Raw genomic sequence first — 21,540 nt, forward strand, 5'->3', positions numbered from 1 at the left:
CCGGCCCTGGCCCGGCCGGGCGGCCGGGGCGGCGCGGTGACGAAGGAGGGGTGGACCCAGCCACTGGCGGGCATCGGCTGCCAGCTCCGGTGGCGCGGCATGACCCGACCGCGGCAGAGAATGCGGTTAGCGGCACGTCAGGCTGCGTCATCGGTGCCAGTCCGGCTGCTGCCTGCTAGTGGGTGAGACCCACAGACCTGGAGATGCTTCTGGCACGTTGGGCGGTGGAAGAGTGACAGGCACGCTAGAACGGACTAACAAACATGGAGTTCAGTAAAAGTCTGCCTTGTTTTCATGTCGACAGCAATAAAATCGTACACCTCAGTAGCAGAAACGGCGCCACGGATTATGAGTTAGAGGCATAAGTTTTCAGGAGTCTCCTGAACAAAATGAGGCCTTGTCACAAGGGGCCTCCTGCGCAGTGTTCTATTCAACTGGAAGGGGTCCTGGGGCATGCGCCCCTTACCAGACTGCTGCATGTTTCATAATCAAGTAAAAAGATGTGACTGTTAAGACAATCCAGACTGGTGGCCTCCTTATTATCTAGTTAAGGGTCTCGCCGACCTAAAACAAGGCGTGATGTTCCAGGGAAGGGCCAGCCGATGCATAGAGGGGCCGCCGATGCCCCTTATGCAGAACAAGATGCTGCCAATTCACAAAAGGACCTCCAAATCTAGCAAAGGAGCCTCGCTTTCCCGAAACAGAATATCCAGATCCGAAACCTCGACAAGCTGATGTATAAATAGGCCCCCTGTTCCAAAAGTAGATTTCCTGAATATTGAGGGTGCCTCTTAACCCAGAACAGAGGCCTCCCTTTGGTAACAAGAGTCCACCTAGCGAACAAATGAAAGGGGACTGCGGTTCCACAGATGGGCCTCCTGAATAGAGAAGGTGCCTTCTGACCCAGGACAGGGGCCTATAATTTGCACCGGGGATCCACCCAGCCAGCAAGGGGACCTCCATAACAAAACAAGGGGTCTGTTGATCAAAAGCATTGGCTGCCTTATTTTTAACGCGTGTTCGGGCGCGGAATAAAATTGCTCCTCCCCCCGAAGGTTTTTCCGGAATGCTCCTCCCCCCGGAAGTTTTTTCCGAACGGCGCGGCGCAGTCACGCCAAACTTTGCACATATGTTGACAATTGAATAGCGGATGGTCTAGAGTCAGAAATTTAGATATGCCCTGTAAGGTCACTGACCTAAAGCAGGTAAAAATCAAGCCATGGTTTCAGTAGAGGCAATCTCTAGGGAATCGTTTTATCTGATCCGGCAACGGAGTGTTAAACGAAGCCATACATCTCTGAGATACTTTTTTAGGCAACACAACAATTGAATGAACAAACTACATTGACCTAAGGTCAGGTATGAGGTCAGACCAGGGTAACAACAACCTGTTTTATTACTCTGGGTCTTTCTGTATGGGGTGTATCCTGGTGTTTATGTTTTATTTATTGATAAACGGAACCGTACTATACACCTTTCATAATTCTTTTTAAGATCAAAATAGGTCACTGACCTAGAATGACTTGGGTCAACCGTTTTGTTTTTAAGAACATAATACCGAGCGTAATTTTGCCACTTGTCCAAATACAAAACTCAAAGCGATCTAGTATCATTTCGGTCACCATGACCTTCACAAGGTCAAACGAGTCACTCTGACCTCATACTCACTTGCAATTCTTGGTGTACTTTAAGTGGCAAAAGAATGCTCTATGCCACAAAGTTGCTCTATGTAGCAACGCACTCCTCAACACGTCATTGGTTCATTACGTCCATGGAACGTTTGTATGACGCTAAGGTACTGCCAACTGGCCCTTGCAAACCGTCACTTACTGGTAGGACTTGAACTCATCAAGAGATGGCAGCACATGCTGGAAGTGTTTGTCGAGACCAAATACCATTACGTGCTGTGTTTTGGCTCTTTCTCGTGCTGTTTTTCCATATATTATCCGTGTGTTGAAGATATTTAACCTGCTCTCGCACACTGGGTTATGACAGTTATTTGATCACTACTCTTATTTCCGTAGAAAACTAGCAAGTGTAGAAATAATTCCCACTTTATTATAGTATGTAGCGCAGAATGGGGTTCTGTAACTGAGGCTGGCACAGATTGCTTACACTATCTGAGAGCATTACCGTCCCGTAACTTTGGGGTTTGCGCTCACGGACGATAGATCTGAACAGTTGGACGATAATATTATTCCTGGCCTTGAACGGCACTTGGCCCTATGGGGTCGTGGAATTTGAATCACGATGCTATATTGACAAACATGCCTGAATGACCTTGAAATAGTCTGCACGTCTTCACGCGTTGTAGCTTGGAAACAAGAAGTTTTAGGTCTTAGGAAAGGTAGGGCTGTGAATGCAGCAAATGATCTTCAAAATCTTTATTTCAGCCCAAACCGCATACAAACTTGGAGCACCCCATTTAACCCCAATCATAAGCCAGTCGTGCCTCGCAACTATGACAAAATATATAACATACGCAATGTCGCCAGCCATTCTGAAACTGATGCTCTGAAGTGTTCATGTTATTACAATGCTAAACTCTCCTAGAAGTACAGTTCGGTGCCAAAATTCTAGTCTTCTCTACACATTTGGCCGACTGCAGTTGTAGGTAGCAAGGTGCAGACGTTCGTAGAGAATACATTTCGAGTTGATGAGGTGCTACCTCCAGCATCTTGGCAAGCAGCTGCCAAGGAAATAAATGTTTCCATATACAGACAGTATTCATCGGTTGGCAGTGGCGGACCCCGAGACTTTCTGAAGGAGGTATGGCGATCCAAATTTACAGGGACACCATAGACTCTGGACCACCACCTCACTGACGGCCCCCCGGAAAAGGCTGATGGGCGAAAACAGCCTGTGGTGATTCGCGAAGAGTATCTGGGCAAAGCCCTATGGCTCATAGTGGCAAGTGCAGCAAAAAGGATCGATGGTTTAGGCTGGCATTGAGGGCTGCATGAGGAGTAGGCATCTCTCCTGCCAAATTATAATACGGCAGATACGAATGCCAACGGAAGCGAACATAATATATATATATATATATGCATATATATGTGTATATATGCATATATAAATCTCTCTCTCTCTTAATATATATAAGAGAGAGAGAGAGCATTCTCTCTTATATATATATATATATAGAATATATATATATATATATACATATATATATATAAGAGAGAGAGAGAGATTTATATATGCATATATACACATGTATATATATATATATATATATATATATATATATATATATATATATATATATATATATATATAGCTCATCACACAATGCCCACCTGGTTTTGAAGCCTACTTCTTATAGTTAAACTAAGCCTAACGCAGTCCGTTATATTACTTAATTCACGTCGAATGCAAAGTTAAGTGAAAACGCTATAGCATTTATTTCACGCAGTGGCCTCACTACCGTGCCAACGTAAACGAGGCAACGTAAATGCCATCCTCGTTGATCACAGCCATACACAGATACATTTTTTCTACTATTGGATTTTTCTTCGTTGGAATTCGTATCGTTCATGAAACAGAACAAAATCCATGTTGCCAAGAAAGTGTGGGGACCCTTCAGTTGACTGAATACTGGCAAGCCTAGTGGAAAGGACAGGTCGTAATAGCTTCTGCTATAATCTAAGCCGGTAGGCTAATGATGTCGTGCTAACTCGCGCAGACCAGCGGCTTACGTGCTTTGTAAATCGGGGCACGAGTTCGACCTTCCCCTTAGTCCCGCAATGGATTGTCGTCCTCCGTGTCGTCTTGGCCAAGCAGCACGGGCTGCGTGCGTAGACGAAGCCGTGTGTGAGGGTCTACTCCGGGCCCCTTCCGAATGGCACGTGTTTCACAGTGCATCGATGTCTGGTCGGGCCTGGCCCTCACTCGTGCATGGATATAAATAGTTCCGAATGCAAAATAACGCTCATGGTTACAAGCTCGTAGTTCGTGGTGACAATTTTTTTCATCCGTGATTCCTATGCACTGGATCAGCACTCAGCACGTAACTGCAGCCAACGCAGTGAGCCTAGCCACAAAGCAAGCATCCGAACTTAACATTACTTTACAGACCCAAAGGGCATGCCATTGTGCAAAGGACAGTGCGAAGTTACACCATTTGTTCTGTTAACATGCCCTCCATGCACCACAAACTAATAGTATTGTGACAATAAAAGCCCGGTTCAACATAACAATGAGGATGTATAATAGCACATCATATTTTTCGGGTGGGTTGCTTACCAGGCGTATTTCGCCTATTCGAGCATACGAGTCAATACACCCCAGCTGCTTCCTTTAGTAAATTACCATCACTTCTCATTCACCTTGGACTGAACAACCTCTCTGCCTCATGCGCACTGTGATGCTCTCATGCATTCTAAAGTAGTTTTAATTGTGTTTGAATTCAGCCTGCAGGTCAAGCTCTCCCTCCAAATCTTCAATGGTGACGCATGGCTAAATTCCAATGTTCACACATGCTGAATCGGGTGTTCCGACTTTGGAAAAGAGGAAGTGAAAGTTGCTTGCTTCACCTTCTCCAAGTGAATGCTATTTCGCTCAGCAATGTCGGTATTTTCTAGACACCCTCTAAAAAGGATTCTCGCCCAAGTATTTTTCTAAGCGTGTTGGACGAACGTCAAAAAACAGGTGACCTCACGAGAGCAATAGTGACGTGTAATACATACACGACGGTGCTCAAATTGGGATGCCAGGCGACTAGCTCTGCGTAATGTTAGTGCTGGGATGCCAGGCAACTTACTTGCGTAATGTTAGTCACACCTACGGTCTACCTGTCTGTCTAAATTGCCTCCCATATTCTGTATGCAAAATTTGTTATTTTTAACCCACTGCCAATCGTTACAAGGACGACACAAATAGGTTGTGTACTAGACGTTGCCACCAAAATATGCTCGTGCTTTTCTTCTCCAAAAAAGATGCCCAGCGTGAACAAGCAGGAGATGGAAGCAAAAAGCTTGTGATGTGCGCAGCGTCAGTGAATCTCTGAAGTGTAACGCATTCCACAAAAACGTGACGAAGACAGATGCGCAGCTTATGCTCTGAGCGATGCGCGTTCAAGGCGCGGATCGCTCCAGTATGGGCACGCAGCTCCAAAGGCGCGTCTGACGCGCGCTCAAAAAAGCCTCAGTGAGCAGCTCAAACAGCGCACGTATTCTAACTTTCCGACCGCCCTCGGCCTCCGAAAAGTAAAGAAATGACTCCTGGGGTGTGTTACGAAACGCATATCTATGCGCGACCTCCTAACTCACATTACATCCAGGAACTTATAGGTCTGGAATAGCGTGACAAAGATCCAGCCCAGCCCTTACCGCCTTCGGGTACCGAATGCTTTAAATACTAGCGGACGAAGCCGCTTATCCATTTGAATGCTGTAGAGGCGAAATGCTCAGAACGTTGTGTGGCACACACATTTTTATCCTAGATGTTAATAGCATAGAAAAATACCGTCAGTTTATATGCACAGCTGAAGCCGCATCGGGTTTAAACTACCCATGTCTGTATTAGATGGTTCACTGACACTTAATTGGGAAAACGAGCAACACGGTTCACTGTGGTATCGCATAACCCACATTGAGGCCAATACTGAATTGGCTTGCTTCATTCAGCCCCTCGTAATTGAGTGTTTCCAGTCACGTTATTCAGGTGTTTTTAGGCATGACAAGCGGAGTAGTGACGCCTTTGTTGATGAGTCGACTGCGATATCCTCACAGTCTGTCTATGACTCCACATGTTTCAACGACATGTCATTGCTGCTGTCACGATTGTCCGTCATTTGGCAGCCTCCACAACCAGCTTGCGTTCTATGTTGAAGCTGCTATTTCCCTTTTCGCTCCCACTACACCTCCCTTACCGTCCCGCTTCCAGCTGGTGCTCACATTACAGCTGTCTCTGACTGACACGTAAGCACGCCTCCAAACGCCAAGGTAATCAGCAACCGCATGTCCCGCACTCAACAATCGGACGTGGATGCCTCTGTAATTGGGATAGCCTCGCACATGTTTGGCGGGCCTGTGACTGCGCGGCGCGTCTAGGTGCCGTGGGTCCAGAAAGTAGCCCCTCCAGTACCCCTGCCTGGGCAAACCATGACCATGGCGCCGTGGGGCTAGAAGCCATCTTCAGTACCCCCTGACTGGTCAGACCCATGACCATGTACCGTGGGGGCTAGAAGCCATCTTCAGTACCCCTGACTGGTCAGGACATGACCATGTACCGTGGGGGCTAGAAGCCATCTTCAGTACCCCTGACTGGTCAGACCATGACCCATGTACCGTGGGGGCTAGAAGCCATCTTCAGTACCCCTGACTGGTCAGACCATGACCATGTACCGTGGGGGCTAGAAGCCATCTTCAGTACCCCTGACTGGTTAGACCATGACCATGTACCGTGGGGGCTAGAAGCCATCTTCAGTACCCCTGACTGGTCAGACCATGACCATGTACCGTGGGGACTAGAAGCCATCTTCAGTACCCCTGACTGGTCAGACCATGACCATGTACCGTGGGGGCTAGAAGCCATCTTCAGTACCCCTGACTGGTCAGACCATGACCATGTACCGTGGGGGCTAGAAGCCATCTTCAATACCCCTGACTGGTCAGACCATGACCATGTACCGTGGGGGCTAGAAGCCATCTTCAGTACCCCTGACTGGTCAGACCATGACCATGTACCGTGGGGGCTAGAAGCCATCTTCAGTACCCCTGCCTGGTCAGACCATGACCATGTACCGTGGGGGCTAGAAGCCATCTTCAATACCCCTGACTGGTCAGACCATGACCATGCACCGTGGGGGCTAGAAGCCATCTTCAGTACTTCTGACTGGACAAGCAATGGCCATGTACTACGGGAGCTTGTAGTGATGTTCAGTACCCCTGACTGGGCAAACCATGGCCAGGTACCGTGACCGACTAATGCTCGTGTTTTGGATAGCTTAAAGACGCCGGTCAGTGGAGCCTCCTGTGCCTGTACCCATGAACATCTCCTGCACCCATGCGCGAATCAAAATCTTAACCCGCATGTGGGGAGGGGGGGGGGGGGGGGGGAATGCACCGAGCGGAATACTGAGGCCGTTCTTTCGTAGGCACCTGTATGCGTCCCTAAGTTGACTTTCACTATTTACGACAGTTTTGATACACTACGCCTTCTGATTTATCCACACACAAAGCAAATGTACCACGTGTATTAGGGTGTCTGCCTCCAAAGGCATATTTAAACACTGTGTGGATTCACAGTTCTACGTGAGGCTAGTGAGCGAACAGCTGCTGCTTTGCCAACAGAGATCTTGCAATTTGAACCATGATTGCAGGCACCATTATCAAAGTCGGCATAAATAGATTTATCAAAAATGCTGTGTTTGAGGGAGGTCTGGAGCTCGTCAGGGTAACGTTACCTAACCGTGCTCGATAGCCTTTATTTATCATACCCCGCATAACAGGAGGGTGGTCATCCTGCGCATGTGCGTCATGCGGTTTCTGTCAACTCCTGTACGGACGTCAGCTGTACATCTGCCATTGCCGGTGCAGGAAACGTTTAAACAATGCGTTGCACACCACATCGGTTGTGCATTTTTATATGCATGCTGTTTGAGTGCTGTTCTATAGACATGAAAATACACGGATGTTAACGATGCGTAAATTCAAGTGATGGAGGGCGATGATCAGGTACGGAAAATGGCTGAAATCGTGATCATGATCAGGTACGGAATTGGTCACATGACTGACTTGTTATGCACGTGCCACTAGCCTAGGGATCTCAAATCAATTTGCCTCTCGAGTGGGAACTTAAAAAGTTCAATTGCTGATCAAGGGGGGGGGGGGGCAGTCGGGTCATCCCTCACCCGGCTGACTAAAGTCTGGCCGAGTGTGGTACATTTGTGGACTTTGAAGAAAATCTAAGCAGCTTTTAGCAAAAATATTTTGTGCTAGAACCCAGCCTGAGTATTAGTGAAGCAAAATGCGACGATTTTTTGGTGAAAATCAGAACACTTGTTGTGTTCGACCGAATTCCGTTATTGCAACCCCCCGCAGGACGTCATCTGCATGCGCTCTTAAATAAATGCTATTTCATGAAATGCGTCCTGAAGACTTCCACCTTGTGTCTTCATGTAATTGGGAGTATGTTAAGCATGTTGTTAAAATCTTAGATTACAAGTTAGGCATTTCCATAGCCAGTTTGTCATCCATCAAAGAACCAATGGATACTATCCCCTACCAGCGTTTTTGCTCCCGTTTTTGTGTCGAGGGTACGGTTGCCGTAGGGGCGATGGGTGTCTACCGCGGGTGTGGCGCGGGCGATGATGGAGCGGCCGGTGCTGGAGCGGCTGGTGATGGAGCGGCTGATGATATCACGAAGGCGATGATCGGGCGGCTGACTGCGACGGCGTCGTTGGCCGTGGAGTGACTAAACAGTTTAGCGCCGGCTGAACTAGACTGGTGCCGTTTACATCCAGTGACAGCCGTGGCGACCGCATTCGAAGGACCTTCAGTCCGTTAGACGACCGTGTCGCCGTCCTTCGTACCTCTGTCTTCTGAATGCGACACGTAACACGTCCACGTGTTCTTGAGTTCTCTTGAGTCTTGAGGTTTCGTCAGTACCGTGAGCTGTGGTCGCGCTAGCTTCGGACCACTGACGCTCTGGAGATTGGAGAGATCGCTTGGCTTGCCGCTCTCCGGCTCCGTCCGTGTGGGAACAGTCCAGTGGTGATAGACAATGGCATTAACGGCGCGGGAGGGGAGGTCGTCAGTTATCCGAGTGGTGCAGTGATAAGCTCTCTTGGGTCCACGTGCTCAGGCGGTGCGCGTACCGGTCGGAGCTCGATCAGTGGTACGCTGTCTCCAAGACTGCATGTTGCGTGTTACGCTGGCACCGGTGACTGCAAGGGGTGCTCCCCTCCCCCTCCAAAATCGCAAGGTGTGCGTCGCATTTGCTCCGGTGACTCTGCGCTGCTCGACCGCAGTGACTGTCGGGGATACGCTGTCCGGCTCTAGTGACCGTCCGGGCCGCACTGCCCGGCTCCAGTAACTGTCCGTGGCGCGCTGCCCGGCTCCTGTGATGTCTTGAGCACCGACTCTGCGCCAGCGCGTCTCTCAGCCGCTTACAAACACTGCGCTAATTCTTTGGTCACGGCGGCAGCGGTGGAAATTCATCCGCGCCAACCAGGGATGTGAGGAACACAGCGGTGCCGACACGTGAGGCGTAATCCGAGTCTGCCCTGCAGACAGCTTCACATTCGCGGCAAGGTACAGTTGGCTTGTCACGTTGGAAGGGCTGTAATTTTTGCGCTAGGCTGCACGACGTTACGCGAGTTCGTGTGTAATAAATACCTAATTAACGACGGTCCGATGGTCGCTAGTTTAGCAAAACGGTGACTGTGCCTGAGATTTGGTGCAGTGTGTCGGTGTGTCACGAGAGAATACTCAGCAGGTGGTGAATGGTGTCACCGAGCGCGCAGGAGGTCATGCCACTGGTTATGTGGTTGTTCGCAAGGTACAGTAATGAATTCTCGTGTGACCCTATCTGCGAATTAGCCCTAAAGTCCCTCAGAGCTAAGGACATGTGCAGCACCAGAGTCAACCAGCTGTTTTGCAGAAGGTTTATTTCACGTCCGGCATGACAACTCCGGCCTTTGTCAGTGAGGTGGTACGTGCTCGATCATTTGCATCACGTGACTTGGTGCCGCGGTCAGCGATAGCAAAAACAGATGCTGATTCAGGTTCATGCGAATTTTTTCATGCGGCATTCTGTAAGGTGACGCATAGGCTAGGGAGCAGTTCAGAGGAAGAGAAACCACCAACATTGCTGTAGTCTGAAAACAACACCACGATAGTGACACCCAAGATGCTGGAGTAGCCTAAACGCCAAGGGAAGGAAAGCCACATCTGAAATACTCGGCTACCTCGCCACTTTATAGGTAGACTACCAGCACAGTCAGGAAGCCAAACATTCTCCAAAGCAATACCGGTTTGGCACTGTACAGTATCCGTTTTCTGTGGACAATGTGTTTCGTGTGTGGCCATGCAGCTCACGTCCATGCACTATGACCCGTTGGCACACGTCCGCTGGCCAATGACCCTGACCCATACCGCACCCCTGACGGGACCGGCACGTTCCCGGCTCGGCGGCACGGCAGCACAACTGTCGCCCCCAGACTGTAAAGGAATTCGCCCACTCGCTGTCGACGACCAGGGCAGGGCAACTTCAACGGCGCTACAGTGCTCACAGAGCGGTCACATCGCACCGGGAGGGCGCGACGGTACGCGGTACAGCCTCGTCGCACCGGAACAGAGCGACGGTACGCGGTACAGCCTCGTCGCACCGGAACAGAGCGACGGTACGCGGTACAGCCTCGTCGCACCGGACCAGAGCGACGGTACACGCCTCGTCGCACCGGAACAGAGCGACGGTACACGCCTCGTCGCGCCGGAAGAGCGCGGCGGTACACGCCTCGTCGCACCGGGAAAGCGCGACGGTACGCGCCTCGTCGCACCGGGAGAGCGCGGCGGTACGCGCCTCGTCGCACGGGAGCAGTGCGAAGGCGCGCGCCTCGTCGCACCGGAGAGAAAGAGCTGACGCCACAGCAGGGGCGACGCCCGCCTCGAGCCGGCGGACCGGGCGGGCCGGGCGGACGATGTCGGCGACAGGGCACTGAGCGGCCGTAAACAGAGTGGACTGTATCGATAGATCAGCAGAGTTGAGGCGATTCGTCACGGTGTTGTGTCGCATGTAAAACTGTTAGGCCTTCAACGTATACAACTGCAGTCGGACGGATGTGGTGGTGAAGGTGAAGTCATACGTAAAAGTCCTGCCTACTCTTCAGAGTTAATAAGTAAGTTTGTGACGCAAGAGTTTGGAAGCTTTTTGGCAGACGGTAAAGGTAAACACAGCTTTCTTTCACCTCCAGCATGGCAACAAAATCACCTATTCGCTGGCACACGTCCAATATTCATTCATTGAAACACTACGCGGCCAGCGATGCTTGCACATGCTCGTGTTCGATGACGGACACGGTGCACGGCGCTGAGCCATCGATCCCGACAGGCGAGCTCCACACGACTGCCCGAATTTGGCGTGCAAGAATGTCGCCCTGCTCGCTCGACCACTTCCATCGCGCTTATCAAGCAGGCGGCCGCCGAGGGCACCTGGCACACGGCGCGCTCCAGGCCGGCCCCGCATCCGTGCAATGCAAATGGTCCACTTCTCCGTCAGAGGATACGTCAGGCCGCGGCGGGTTCCCGTCGACCCCCGGGTACCTCCGGGACGCGGCGGGCAGGCGGCTGCGTCCGCACTGGTGTCAACAGCGCTCGCGAAACACCGCAGGAACCCCCACCGCGCCGGCCGGGGGCGTCATTTATCGCGTGCATAGCGGTGACCATCGGCTATGCATGTCCTGGCCAGCCAGGACATTGGTATGCACGTAGCCAGCCTCGGTGGTTCTATTTGTCCTGTCGCTAAGTGGGGGCCATTAATGCCAATCCTGACTTCATGCAGGGCCTCCGGAGAGCAGCTCTTAGGTCCTTAGTGAGGATGATCGTGCTGATCAGTGGAGCTTCTTGCTGAACGGAAAGAGGCTGGGCAATTTAAAAAGAAGTGAGGGTAATTTATCCATCATTAGACCTGCTGTGGACGCAACAGGTCATGCTCTTATACCACAAAGATAAAAAATCAAAGGACCTTTCGGCAACAATTTTTCGTGGATTTTGAGTCATAGCAAACGCCTTGGAACTTACGCCAAATAATCCGAACTCTTGACAACGCTTTGTTGCACCTTGCAGTTCGATCCCGAACCCTGCGAGACATCTCGCGGAAAGGAGAGATCAGTTGGATCTGGATTCGGAAGATCCGGTGGCAAGATATAAAACAGAATATTTCAGTCAAGCCCGGAATCTCTACCACAATCTTTAGGCGGGAATGTCTAAGATCCTAGAGAATTTATGCGTCTTGAACGTTTGCCCCAAATCACAAGGTTATTTAAGCCTTCTTCATCATTTGTGCCAGTGCTGAACTTAAACAGCAATCGGATCCTGCTGGAGCCACCTCGCAAGAGCGCAGCCTGCTCTTCGCACGCTAGAAATTAGCACTGTAGCGCTGAAACTGGGTACTATACCATTACAAAACACTTCATTGCGTCAAAAATAAGAAGCAGCTTTGTGTTTGGGGCATGGAGAACAACCGAAAACGCCTTTTCACGGGGGCAACAGCCTCTATGACATTTGGAAACAGATCGATATTGTAGGTGTGGATTCCTAATTCAGGATGGATATTCCGACCCAAAATGGTTATTTTGCCCCAATATCTATGCAGCACTTGCATTCTGCAAGGGAGTTCGGGAGACAAGGGCTTACTTTGGCTTAGTTGAGGGGAGGGGGGGGGGGCATCTCCCCACCTCCGCCCCTCAGTAGTCACATCCATAGGTCTTTCGTTATATCCGCCTGACATCCAGTCTATCTGGAAAGGCAGCAAAACGGCATTGACAATCCACGCGGTTGTGCTCCCGGGCCATTTTGCGCAGCACGTTTGCAAATAACCAGAGGTATTTTGTACCGGAGGCCACGTTGACCGGTACACCGACGAGGCCAACAGCTGTTTTGTCCACAATACGGACGAGGCAAGCACCTCGACAGACAACTCGCGCATTTCATGCGGTAGGTTTGCGTGATGGGACTCAGCGGTGACGATCTGACCTTATGAACCTTAATGGCCGGAGGCTCTCATTTGGGACCAGTTTGTAGCATATTGCAACAATGTTTTTATAGCCTGGGACCCATAGCTTTATTGTCAGGCATCTTGCATACCATGCCACTGAAACCTTGTGGTCCTAAATTTTATTTCTGCAGCCAAATGAGGATTTCTCGGGAACATAAACTGTCCATAATGCATTGAAAGGGCATCATGGATATTCATGCCTTTCTAAATGTCTTATGCAGTTTACCATTCTTTTTAAAATTTTACCTTCCGAATTGGGCAGGTTCTAGTATCCGTTCTCCATTTGCTATTGGATGCCTTCGAATATAAACACGTCAGCCCTCCAGTTGACAACGCTGCATCAGGTCTGACGGAGAGGAGGTCTTCACCGCACAGTCAAGCCAGTTGCAAAAGCTCTCGCTGTGCAGGACGATGACTACGTCGCAGCCGAAGCCTGCAAGGATCGCTTAGCTCAGTGCGTCCGTCATGCAGATGCGTGAGCCATCTCCGGCGAAGTGCAGACCCTTGACCTCATCTCACGGTCTTCTTACCTTAGAGGCCGCCTCGCTAAGTGCTTCATCGTGTTCCCCTCCCCTGCCAGCCTCAGAAACGCACGCGCGCGCGCGCGCGTGCATGTGTGACTCGAGTGCTCAGAGTCGCCGCGGTGAGTTGCACTCTCGTCATGACTCGTGTAGCGGTTCCTTGGCGGCACTCCCCTCGCGCCCCGCCACCCCAGGTGCGGGGAGCGGCTCTCCGCCCCTCCACCTCCCCTCCGGGGCGGCCCACCAGCACCGGCTGGCGATCAGCCCAGCGAAGCAGGGTCCGTCGTTCTTGGAACGCCGCCGCGCGGCGGCCGCGGTGGGCACGTCCGCACGTCGGCATGCTCTGCACGTGCTGCACAGTTTCCGGCGCCACTGGGTGGCGGCGTCGCTGGCAGCAGCTGCTTTTCGCAGGCAGAAGAGGGAGAAGTCAGAGACGGTGAACTGGACTCTGGGGTTTCGACACCAGACAAAATATATGTGGTTTGTTGTGCGAATGTTGAGAGGTGGACGGTCAATTGGTCGTTTCTCAATAGGTCAATGGACATGGTTTGCTCATTCATGTGAATGTGCAGCATACTGCACCCAGGTGTCCATGCCTGGATGACGCTCGGAACTTCGGTAGATTACCGTGATTCATCACAGCGAGCAACGTCACACTCTACCACAACGTTGTATACATGTCAAATTCATTCGCTTCGGATGCCACAAATTTCCTCATGTTCTTCTCCTTGTACTGCCACCAGCTGAACAGCTGCCTTACGAGGGATATGGGACTGGATCGAAGAGAACCCAAGCAGCAGTCTTCTACACTCTCTGGTGGAGAACGTTGCGGCCGTGCCCGCCAGAGCTTCTGCCTTCAAATTCTGGGAGAACGAGAACCAAGCCGAGCTGAGTGCACGAGCTCTGAGTGCGCCACCAGCCGTCCGCCAGCCTCCCAGTCCCTCCGCTTCCAAGACACAGCCGTCTCCCGAAGAGCTGCCATAGCTTTGGCGGTGGGCGAGCTGCAGCTCGACAGCTGCCGGCTCTCCTCCACACAGCGCGTGCTCCCTCCCCTGTCGTCTGGAGAGCCGCGCGGGCGAGCTGCGGCTCGACGGCTGCCGACTCGCCCACACACAGCGCACGCTCCCTCCCCTGCCGTCTGGAGAGCCGCGCGGGCGAGCTGCGGCTCGACGGCTGCCGGCTCTCCCCACACAGGGCACGCTTCCTCCTCTGCCGTCTGCAGAGCTGCGCTCCCTGCTGATGCATAGACATCAGGCGGGGAGACGTTCCGTTAGAACCTGACGGTGATCCTATGAAGCCGACCGGATGTTGAGGCGCTGAGCGTGAACTGATCGCGTGGGTCCGAAGCTGGTGTGCACTGCTCTTCAGTTGCATGCATGTAACTGATTGCCAGGGTCTAGGGTAACTATGATGTGGATAAACGTCACAGACAAGCTCAAAGAAAGGAGTGCGGGGATTGGTTACATAACGTTGGAATCCTGTTGCGTTTCGTTGGCGCTGCCGTTGATTGCATCAAAGACTGACCACAGACTTTGCATGTCATGCGGCACCTGCATCACCTCCAGAGGAGCGTATTCGTGTCCGAAGGCTCGCAGTGGCTCGTTAGGAGGTGTCGTATGTTTCGACTGTTTTGCCCTAATATGTGGCAGTGATTCTGCCGGAACAGTAATAGAAACACTAACAGTCTGGAACGTGACATTCGACAATAGCTCCTAGATATTTCCCTTCTGGAGCGTATTCTGGTGTGTCCACGTAAAGAGATGTCTACTCTTACACCGGTGCTCGAAATTGATATCCAGATTCCTGCGCATGCAATAAGATTGGTTGCATGCTTATTGCACGTCTCAGATATGGCCAACCAGCTTTTCGTACAATCTTGACTGTGCCATTTTGTAGATTTCAAGAAGCATGCGTTCGTTACAGTTTTCTTGCAAACCTAAAAGCCGAGTGCTCTCACAGAGCGATTGTTAGGTTATGCTGCAACACGTGGTTCACACGTCCAGACAAGCAAATAATGTGACTATCTAGGACTCCGACTGTTCCTGTGCCGGGTACGGGGTGTTAATGTGGCGTGCTGAGGCGTTTCGCGAGCCGCCAGTCTAGCTCACCACTCCTCAATCGACCCGGAGAACTTCCCCTGGGCCGGTCGCACATTCCCCGCCAGCCTGACTAATGGGGGAGTCGTTTGCAGGGCCGCTCACCGGTCCGACTTGATCTGGACGGGCGCATACAGTCGCACACATTAAGTCGTGCAGGATGCGGCCGGCCGGCCGGACCGCACGGGCGTCTAACTGTCCCCCAGCGACGACGCCTCGCGGCACATGTGCTTCGTGCCGGGGCATACTCTGGCCGTTCCAGCGTCACCTCGCGACAGGCGCAGCGCTGTCGCAGCCCTGAGCTCGCGGAGCTGGTGTCACATTCCAGGCGTCGCAGTGCTGCCGTCGCGACCCGAGTGTCGCAGTTAGGACACCAGCACCGCGACGGTGCTGGTGTCCTAGTGCTGGTATCGCAGCTGGGATCGCAACCTTGGTGTCGCGGTGTTGCGCAGCCATGGTGGTCGCGGTTCTGATGACGCCGTCCTGGCGTCGCAGTGCTGCATAGCCATGGTGGTCGCGGTTCCGGTGGCGAAGTTGTGATTTCGCAGTTTTTATGCCGTTGTTAGCAATGTCGATTGGATTTCCCGCCCAAGGGATGTGCGCGTTTGAATGCCGTTTTATTTTCCAAGCAAACTTTTTTGATAACATATTTCTATGAGCTAGACCAAACACTGGCTTGAAATCCAGATTCGGCATATCACATGAATGAAAAGTCAAGAAAAATGACGTTTTACTGCGTTGATTGTTGCTTTTGCAGTTTGGCATTGTTGGAATATGTTTGGAGGCAATATTTTGTAAGCCTTCGGGTTCATGCCATCAGTGCCTTTTAGCGTGCCAAACATATCAATTCACTTGATAAAGGAATGCTCGAACATGTTAATGATCATGGAACATTTGACACTGGTGGCTGTATAACGGCACAGCAAGAGTGGGTACTGAGCTAGGGAATCACGCGGCCTATGTAACAGTGCAAGTAAACTTGAATTACTAAGCCGAGTAAACAAGCAAGCGGCCGATACATGGACACATGCTACGCGACTGGTGATATGCTACAACATAGCAACAAGGCGACGAAAACGCTTGTAGCCCTGCTCGTGAAAGTCTGGCCTGGCCCAGCTCAAAAGCCGATGCACCTGGCTGTGACCTAGCAACGACAGGGCGTGGTGGGTGGGGCCGGATCTGTTGCATCCTGCTAGCCCTCGACGCGTTTGGTGCAATCCCGGACAGACACAGCGTCACCGCGCCGACAGCCGACGCCGATGCCCTTTGCTCGGAAGGGCACCTTCGCGTCGACCGCGCGACTAGGTCGCGCCGGTGCGGGGGTCCCTGGCGGCCCAGGACCGGCGCTGACCCTGACCTCCGAAGTGGCGACACCAGGGCCCGGCCACTCCCTCTGCCGTCACCCTCCCCCGCTGAGCTCCGCTGAATATCCCTCTCCGCAACTGATCTTGTATCGCAAAAGACCGGGCTATCAGCGGCGCTCCGGCCGGGAGGGGCGGGGCGGCCGCGCCAGGCGCGGGAGGGGTGACGTCTAGCGGCGGCGGCTCCCGGCCGCGCCGGGCACCAACCCGCGGTCAGTCTGAAGCGAGCGTCGCTGCCGGCCGGGCCACTCGCCGCCCTGCCGCCCCCAGTCGCCGCGCAGTGAACCAGGGACGACGCGAGCCGAGCCAGCACGGTGCGCCGAGGAGACGCGTCTGGCCAGCGCAGTGCGGGAGACGAGACGAGTTTGGCTGGGCGGTGTGGGAGACGAGACACGCGTCCGGCGCGCGCAGTGCGGGAGACGAGACCGTCCGGCCAGCGAGGCCGTCCAGTGAGAGCCGCCGGGCCAGCATGCCGCGGGTGCGCCAAGACGGGAGCCGCGGCTGAGGAAGCCTCTCCGCGCGCGTCGGCGCAGCGCCGGCCGAGCTGCAGCGACCCGTCTGCATGGGCCGGGCGACGCGGTGAGTAGCGCGCTGGCCGCCGCGGCCGCCGCTATCGCACATATCTAGTCACCACGTCGGCGGCGGCGGCGGCGGCGGCGGGGTCACCTCAGCCGCCGGCCACGCCGACCGGTCCGTCGCCGGCTCCACGTGGCCGGCTGCAGGCGCCGCCGTCGCCGTCTAATTAGCGGAATCAGAAGCGCAGGGGCGGCGGCCGGCATGCCGACGCGAGTGCCGCCGCCGCCGCGCCGGATGCCGCCGCGACGGCAACCGCAGACGAGGGCGGCGCCGTGTTTGATCGGCATACAGGTGCCGGCGCCGGCGACGTTACGTCACCCGCGGATGCCGGCGCGGCCTGCAGTCGCTGCGCTCCGGCGGGCTTTGCGAAAGCCGCGGCCGGTTTGGGAAAGCTGTGGACGAACGCGACGGGGCCGACCCGTCGCCGCGAATGAATGCCTGGCGGGTTTGGGGGGCGCGCGCCGTTTGTGGAAGCCAGGTAACTAAAGGGTCCATGACCTTGCAGCGCGAGCATGATGCAACATTGCACCCGTATTACCTGCACCTCGGAGAGTGCATGACGCGCGGCGCGAGAAACTTCTCATTGCGCAACGCGGCAGAAAGTCCGCGGCCGCCGCCTGAACCCGCGCCTGACGATCCGGCCTGAAGTTGGTATCAGGCCAGTGGCGAGCAGTGGCCATTGCACATTGCACAATGCAGCGGGCCGGCGGGCGGCTGTCTGGGCCGGGGCCGCCGCCGGCCGGCCGGCTGGCGATCACGCGCCAGGTGACGGCCAGCTGAGCGGTGCCGCGCGTCAGACAACGAGGTCAGACATGCGCGCAAACAGCGGCCGACACGACCTCGCAGACCCGGCAGCGGCGCGGGCGGGGCGGGCCTGCCCGCCGCCCAGCGCTGGCGCGGCAGCGGAGAGGGGAGCCGCACGTGATGCCGGCGCCGCCAGATTAGGGTTCTTTGCTGAAGCAGTCTGCCGTTCGGCTCAGCCCAGCTTCTGTCCAGAGGGCGCGGCTCTGTCATAAAAGGCGACGGCTGCATTACGGCCGACCTGTCCGACAGCGGCGCCCGAATAAGGAGCGCACTTATTATGCACCGCGGTACTCCGCAGCAAAATCGGTGGTGGATTCGGAAAAAAATTCCTCCCGTCATGCTTTGAAATGAACTTATTTCCACAGGCATACGCCACTCAATGCTCTGTTTATACTGTTGGCAACTCCTACCATACATCATACCGAACATTGACGGATAGTCTGCTGTCGACGGCCATCGGAGGTCGCAGAGCGGGGGTCCCGGCCGGCTTCGGAGCGCAGGCGACTCTGCCATCACCCGTTCACTGCCTCTGACCGCACGGGTCCGGGCTTAGAGCGGGCGCTGGGGCGTGTCGCCACGATACCGGTGAGAGGCCAGAGGACGTCCAGCCGTTACCCATACGGACTTGCGGTTCGTGGCCGGATTATCCGTCTCGTACCACGGTACCGAGTTGCACGATGCTCCGAACTCTGATCGTCCGAGCATTCGCGAAGGAGCCCTGAAAGTATGGAGACCTTATTATGTCTTCAGGCCGGGTATTTCCACGCACCACTATAAGGTTCATGCTGAGCTTGCTCCCGAAAATGGGACATGTAACCTCTGAGCCCCTCGTTCTCGCGCTCATGACCCGAGGACACTGATCCTGGCGTCCTCGTCCTCCGACGTCGCGCGGAAGCCGAGACACACCGCCGGCGTGTCCGCGCGTTGACCACCCACACCGCAAGGACCATCGGCGTCGACTCGCTCGCTGCTGCTGAGGGATGAATGCTCCCAGGAGCCACCCCTGCGCGGCAGCAGCGGCGTGTCCTCTGAGCCAGCAGCTGTTTGTGGGTTGTGGGCGTGTCCTGAGCCGGTTGTCCAGTGTGCGGGGCCTCCCCCACGCGGCGAGCCGTGCTGCGGAGGTGGTCGGGCCGCTGCCCGCGCGCGCGGCGCCTCGTCAGGAGCCAGGTGGCGGTAAGCTGTGAGGCGCCGGACGCCCGTCGGGCCGCTTGTGTGCTACACGCCGCGCCCCGGCCGGCCGGCCGCCGCCGGGTCTTACTGTGTGGTCCTGGTTCTCGACTCGCCACATACCGGCCTTATCTGATCACGCCTCCCGCCGCCGAAACCGAAAGTAGTTGTCGTCGTCCTAATATGGCACGGTCTCCGGGCGCGAGGTGGCCATCAAAGGAGCACGTATGGGGGCGGGGGAGGGGGATGGGTCACTGCCGCTCGGAGTGTGTTCGTGTGCTACTCTTTTAGGAGATCCCACCAGGCTCTCTCAATGCACTCATCTCAGACGTGCTACACCGTCAAGATCTCATTGAACTGCAGCGGGGCTGGATTCGTCGAATGCGGTATTTTTTAGCTGGCGTGAGCAGCAACTAATTGTGGCTTACATCGATTCGCCACGTGGCTGCAACGAGCGCCGGATTTATCCCAGTGGCCTTCAGATCAGGCCTGCTACCGGAGCGCTTCATGCGCATTTGCAGAAACAATGCAGCTTCGAGCTCTTTTCCACGCACCGACTAGTCTCAATGACAGCGCTGCACTGCGTCATCACGCTGAGTATGCGGGGCGTCACCTATTTCCTGACACGTCTGAGGAGCACAGACGAGAACCGGAGCATTAGCATAAACCACAAATAAAGTTCTCTTTGAAAAGGCTCGGAACATGGTGCCAGATCTGCGCGTAGCAGTTACGCGCTGTGTGTGAATTCTCTTTCACAGCGCTTCATTGAATACCGACAGTTCCGAGCTAGAGCAGAATGCCTTCAAGCCAACAGAGCGAAGTGCGCATGCTCTGCCTGACGAAAAGTGCACTGTTCAGACGGCGAAAATCGCGGATCTGGAGGGGCTTAGCTGTGTTCGATGATACCTGACGGTCGGCCGGCCCTGGTGACAGCTAATGATCATGCGGCCCAGTGACAGCCGACGGTCATCCGGCCCCGGTGACAGCTGATGATCATGCGGCCCAGTGACAGCCGACGGTCATTCGGCCCCGGTGACAGTAGTTCCGGCTAGCGACCGTGGTCTTCATCCACTGCACCAAATGATAAGACGTTTGTATCAAAACCGAGTCAAGGTCGCTTTAGGCGACAGTCGGGAAAGTTTAAACCGTAGAGAATGAACATGAGCATGGCAACAAGATGCATCAAAGTTTCTTACTCCTCATAAAATTGGAAGAGCGAGCTCATTTTCTGGTTACAAACATCTTCAGTGGCTTCGAGCCCGCCGATGTAGAAGAACCAAGCTGATAAGTTGGCAGGCTTGTAACTGCTGTTCGCCGACCACCCGTCCGAACTGGCACATTGATCCCGTGAGCGCGAAGTCTGTTCTGCCACCCGAGGCTGCAGGCGCGGGCGACGATGAACGCAGCGGCTGAAGCGTCTAAATGCAGCTCATCGTGCGCCGCGTCTCGCGACCAACACAGACATGACCTGACGTCATCACTGCCGAAGGACAGTAGATGACAGCTGTTTAACCACTCGGTTAAACAGCTGAGTCCCGAGGTGTGTCCACTGCCGGGTCCCCACAGCGCTGTTCAGAAGGCCGGGGCCAGCATCGGCGGCCGGACAGGGCTGGCCGCGCCGCGGGGCGTGCTGCACCCGGCCACCTTATCTGCCGGCAGCGACTCTCAGCGCCTATCGCGGCATCTGAGGCTCGGCTACGTCACACACCGGTCGGCATCAGCGCGCGCCACAACTGGCGGTGGGCAGCCAGGCCGTGGCGTCCAGTTCGCTGGCCGCCAAGTATGCGGACCTGGTAGTAAATGGTTGTTTATCGGCACGGCGCTCAGTGCAACTCGGTACGAATGCCGGCTTGGGCTTTATGGCATGGGATTGTTTTGTCTTCCATCTAATCCCCACATCGCCGGAAATTCCATTTAAGTCCAGTTGCGGTTGTGGTTTTCCTACAGCTGTGTTTTTCCACAGTGCGTTTTTGTCGTCTTTCGGCGATTTTTACCCAAGGTGCTTTCTGGATAATGCAGGAGGAATTCGCCCTTTCCCATATCGCTATTTCGCACCAGCACCCGCTTTGGTCCGTGCTCTAATTTCATCCTCAGTTGGCCAGTGCTGTATCCACGCTGACTTCATGCACTATCGTGATATCAACTTGACAATGTAGTCGTGATTGAGTGGGGAGTGATCCTCAGACCCATACCGTGTCCTTCGCGTGCGGTATGAGTATGTCACCAGCATTCCAGTTTAATGAAAGGTCTTGCCTCACGTGGGTTTTTAGACGTCAACATGGCCGATGCAAGTGC

The 21,540-nt window shown here is 54.1% G+C and overlaps 1 protein-coding gene across 1 annotated transcript in view; it reads left to right on the forward strand.

Moving 5' to 3' along the window:
* The first annotated feature begins 16,933 nt into the window (after nt 1-16,933).
* LOC119102525 (uncharacterized) overlaps nt 16,934-21,540 on the forward strand; it is a 56,560-nt gene continuing 51,953 nt past the window's right edge. The window contains exon 1 of the mRNA XM_037225908.1: nt 16,934-17,277. The gene's annotated coding sequence lies outside the window, so the exon portion shown is untranslated. The remainder of the gene's footprint in view (nt 17,278-21,540) is intronic.

The sequence above is a fragment of the Pollicipes pollicipes genome, unplaced genomic scaffold (assembly GCF_011947565.3).
Source record: "Pollicipes pollicipes isolate AB1234 unplaced genomic scaffold, Ppol_2.1 Scaffold_5724;HRSCAF=6776_pilon_pilon_pilon, whole genome shotgun sequence".
Taxonomy (NCBI): domain Eukaryota; kingdom Metazoa; phylum Arthropoda; class Thecostraca; order Pollicipedomorpha; family Pollicipedidae; genus Pollicipes; species Pollicipes pollicipes.